This window comes from Schistocerca serialis, unplaced genomic scaffold, assembly GCF_023864345.2.
Source record: "Schistocerca serialis cubense isolate TAMUIC-IGC-003099 unplaced genomic scaffold, iqSchSeri2.2 HiC_scaffold_1175, whole genome shotgun sequence".
Taxonomy (NCBI): domain Eukaryota; kingdom Metazoa; phylum Arthropoda; class Insecta; order Orthoptera; family Acrididae; genus Schistocerca; species Schistocerca serialis.
Window position 1 is genome coordinate 60,001 of NW_026047376.1, and position 5,000 is coordinate 65,000.

At 51.2% G+C, this 5,000-nt stretch overlaps 1 non-coding gene across 1 annotated transcript in view; it reads left to right on the plus strand.

Annotated features, from left to right (window-relative positions):
* Positions 1–4,073: 4,073 nt before the first annotated feature.
* Positions 4,074–5,000, plus strand: part of LOC126433881 (small subunit ribosomal RNA) — a 1,909-nt gene continuing 982 nt past the window's right edge. The window contains exon 1 of the ribosomal RNA XR_007578823.1: positions 4,074–5,000. This exon is cut by the window's right edge and continues 982 nt beyond it. This is a non-coding gene — a ribosomal RNA (small subunit ribosomal RNA).

The window sequence follows — 5,000 nt, forward strand, 5'->3', positions numbered from 1 at the left end:
AGTAACCGTATACACGGCACTGATTAGTAATAAATGCAGAGCCATCAGAATACAGATAATATATACAACCGTCCCTATACATGCTGAAAGACTCTGCACACAATGAGAACCACACGTCAGCCAGACACTATCACACACTACTCTCTGCCTCTAACAGGCACACACACAATATCTAACCACCAGCATGGAAGAACATCCGGTGCATCCTCTCCGCCACATTACACAATCCACACTATCATAACCAGACCGGGAGGTCCACCCAGAAAACAGAATATCCCACCCTTCCGACATCCGCCATTGCTCAGTTAAGCCACGAACACCCACACATGTCCTACACAGGGGTGCACCCAACATCACAATACTGCCTCCTGTCACAGTACACAAACAATGGCAGGAATGAAAGACACACATCTGCCATAACCTTGGAATCGGAGCGCCGCCTGTCATGAGCCACAAGTGCATCCTGACGTGACAAATCGGATGATCCCGCAGGCATGCACTTACGATAATCACTATCAACGAACCTGCCGCCCCCCCCCCCCCCCAATACACCTTTCCCTACAACAATGTGTACCTTAACCTAAGCGATATTGTACCTTAACCTCAGCTATATCGTACCTTAACCTAACCTACATTGCGCCTTAACCTAACCTACGTTGTGCCTTAACCTAACCTATGTTGTGCCTTAACCTAACGTATGTTGTGCCTTAACCTAACCTATGTTGTGCCTTAACCTAACCTATGTTGTGCCTTAACCTAACCTATGTTGTGCCTTAACCTAACCCATGTTGTGCCTTAACCTAACCCATGTTGTGCCTTAACCTAACCCATGTTGTGCCTTAACCTAACCCATGTTGTGCCTTAACCTAACCCATGTTGTGCCTTAACCTAACCCATGTTGTGCCTTAACCTAACCCATATTGTACCTTAACCTAACCCATGTTGTGCCTTAACCTAACCCATGTTGTGCCTTAACCTAACCCATGTTGTGCCTTAACCTAACCCATGTTGTGCCTTAACCTAACCCATGTTGTGCCTTAACCTAACCCATGTTGTGCCTTAACCTAACCCATGTTGTGCCTTAACCTAACCCATGTTGTGCCTTAACCTAACCCATGTTGTGCCTTAACCTAACCCATGTTGTGCCTTAACCTAACCCATGTTGTGCCTTAACCTAACCCATATTGTACCTTAACCTAACCCATATTGTACCTTAACCTAACCCATATTGTACCTTAACCTAACCCATATTCTACCTTAACCTAACCCATATTGTACCTTAACCTAACCCATATTGTACCTTAACCTAACCCATATTGTACCTTAACCTAACCCATATTGTACCTTAACCTAACCCATATTGTACCTTAACCTAACCCATATTGTACCTTAACCTAACCCATATTGTACCTTAACCTAACCCATGTTGTGCCTTAACCTAACCCATGTTGTGCCTTAACCTAACCCATATTGTGCCTTAACCTAACCCATGTTGTGCCTTAACCTAACCCATATTGTGCCTTAACCTAACCCATATTGTGCCTTAACCTAACCCATGTTGTGCCTTAACCTAACCCATGTTGTGCCTTAACCTAACCCATGTTGTGCCTTAACCTAACCCATGTTGTGCCTTAACCTAACCCATGTTGTGCCTTAACCTAACCCATATTGTACCTTAACCTAACCCATATTGTACCTTAACCTAACCCATATTGTACCTTAACCTAACCCATATTGTACCTTAACCTAACCCATATTGTGCCTTAACCTAACCCATATTGTGCCTTAACCTAACCCATATTGTGCCTCAACCTAACCCAATTTGTGCCTCAACCTAACCCATATTGTGCCTCAACCTAACCCATATTGTGCCTCAACCTAACCCATATTGTGCCTCAACCTAACCCATATTGTGCCTCAACCTAACCCATATTGTGCCTCAACGTAACCTAATTTGTGCCTCAACGTAACCTAATTTGTGCCTCAACGTAACCTAATTTGTGCCTCAACGTAACCTAATTTGTGCCTCAACGTAACCTAATTTGTGCTTCAACGTAACCTAAATTGTGCTTCAACGTAACCTAAATTGTGCTTCAACGTAACCTAAATTGTGCTTCAACGTAACCTAAATTGTGCTTCAACGTAACCTAAATTGTGCTTCAACGTAACCTAAATTGTGCTTTAACGTAACCCATGTTGTGCTTTAACGTAACCCATGTTGTGCTTTAACGTAACCCATGTTGTGCTTTAACGTAACCCATGTTGTGCCTTAACCTAACCTATATTGCGCCTTAACCTGCTCTGTAATTGTTATGCAACTCGTTAAATTAGTGTAGTGTTGCCTAACCGCAACCCTCGCAATATAGTTCGCTATTCGCACTGCCCGGTCCCCTGTGTATCGCGTCATGTTAAACACCTTGCAGGTGTTGCTGACTTTCCACATGCTCCTGCTATACACTGTAATGTGGATAGCAGCAGGACGTACATGCCCCCCCCCCCCTTCCCCCCTGCCTTCGCAAGCTGGTCGTTGAGAAGTTTGCATGTTCAATGCCCTTCGCATGCCGACGTACTCAGCCTACGTTGTGGTACGGCCTGTCACCTGTCCGCCGATGTACGCAAAACCCACAAACTGTACTGCACATTGGTCCGTATGTACTGAATGATACATCGTGGCACATGTGTGACCGTACGACGACTGCGCCTAGCAACGGCAGACCATACAGTCCAAATATTGTGCACGCAGCTACGTGTCGTCTCCCTATAAGAGCTGGATTGCAGTGTGGTACGCCATTCAGACGTGTGGGAGGAACGGACGCCCTCGATGGCGATCAGCATGAGCAGTCTGTTGATGTAGTGGAGCGTGTATTCGGACGTAGTCGTCTCTTCTCACACACCGTGATAGCATGTTGCACCGCGTTCCACATCTGCGACATCCTGCAGAGGCCGGCTGACAGTCGTTCGCGCAATGGACACCGCATACGTACGGGGGCTACCTTCCACGTGTTCTCGAGGCGTGCACATGTTGTTGCGTCTATGTGGGCAGACGTAGTGTGTTGTGACACCTGACACAGGCATGCAATACTCGTTGCAAATGGCGATGGACGTCTACGTTTGCTGGTGACGTTACGCAAATGAACAACAGGTAACCCGTTGTGGTGCGGTTGTTCTCGCTAGAGGTGAATCAGTGTTGGCGACGATCGGTCGAGCTATTAACTGGTTGTTTCAGGGATACCCACCATGCCCACGAACGTGAAAGGGGATCTGGGTGTGAGGCGATACGCGGCGGTGGCTGGGTGAGACTGTCCCCGGCCGGTGAGGGGGGGCCGCCCGGCGTGCTGGCAGCGCGGTGCGTGGGCGCACGCGCTACAGCCGGCTGGTGGGGGCGGCCAGTGGCAGGCGCGCCGGCCGACGGACGCGGCAGGCGGCGCAGCTGCGCGCCGGGGCCCCCTGCTCGCGGCGCCTTGCGGCCAAAGTAGGTCCTCGCGGGCCCGGTGCGAAGCGCGGTGGCCATCTGCAGTGTGCTGGTCCGATTGAGGACTGTGTGCGCTGAGGATGCGCCGCCGCCCGGCGCTCGGCGCCGCGACGCCGTCTGCTGCTCGGTCGCCCCAGCGGTTCTCGCAGGTGGTTTGTATCGCAGCTGTGCGGACGTGTTGGCGCGTGCGCTGTGCTGGGAGAGTTCGCTTCGGCACCCAAGTGGGGCTTTTGTCCTTCTGTGGCGCTGGCGTTGGAGCTGCCGGTCACCGTAGGTGGCGCGTGTTGTCTCCCGCCGGCAATGCCACGACAGCACGCTCCCGGGCCTCTGTCGGCAGCGGCAAGCTCAGTTGGGAGCACGGGTGGTCGCACCTAAAGCGTCTACTCGCCTAACTCCGGGCGATTGCGCCTCTCTCGAACCCGACCAAGTACTTAGGACGGCGCTGCGCGCCGCCGGGACCTGAGAGGGTTTCGAGGTGTGTTGTGCAGGGGAGCTCAGCCTCCTCCTGTTTGCAGAATAATTGAGCGGACGCTTGCGTGTTCGCGCGGGCCCCCGGGACACACTCCCGGGCGGCCGGCTGCTCAGCTCTAGTTGACGCAGCTCCCTGGTTGATCCTGCCAGTAGTCATATGCTTGTCTCAAAGATTAAGCCATGCATGTCTCAGTACAAGCCGCATTAAGGTGAAACCGCGAATGGCTCATTAAATCAGTTATGGTTCCTTAGATCGTACCCACGTTACTTGGATAACTGTGGTAATTCTAGAGCTAATACATGCAAACAGAGTCCCGACCAGAGATGGAAGGGACGCTTTTATTAGATCAAAACCAATCGGTCGGCTCGTCCGGTCCGTTTGCCTTGGTGACTCTGAATAACTTTGGGCTGATCGCACGGTCCTCGTACCGGCGACGCATCTTTCAAATGTCTGCCTTATCAACTGTCGATGGTAGGTTCTGCGCCTACCATGGTTGTAACGGGTAACGGGGAATCAGGGTTCGATTCCGGAGAGGGAGCCTGAGAAACGGCTACCACATCCAAGGAAGGCAGCAGGCGCGCAAATTACCCACTCCCGGCACGGGGAGGTAGTGACGAAAAATAACGATACGGGACTCATCCGAGGCCCCGTAATCGGAATGAGTACACTTTAAATCCTTTAACGAGTATCTATTGGAGGGCAAGTCTGGTGCCAGCAGCCGCGGTAATTCCAGCTCCAATAGCGTATATTAAAGTTGTTGCGGTTAAAAAGCTCGTAGTTGGATTTGTGTCCCACGCTGTTGGTTCACCGCCCGTCGGTGTTTAACTGGCATGTATCGTGGGACGTCCTGCCGGTGGGGCGAGCCGAAGGCGTGCGACCGCCTCGTGCGTGCTCGTGCGTCCCGAGGCGGACCCCGTTGAAATCCTACCAGGGTGCTCTTTATTGAGTGTCTCGGTGGGCCGGCACGTTTACTTTGAACAAATTAGAGTGCTTAAAGCAGGCAAGCCCGCCTGAATACTGTGTGCATGGAATAATGGAATAGGACCTCGGTTCTAT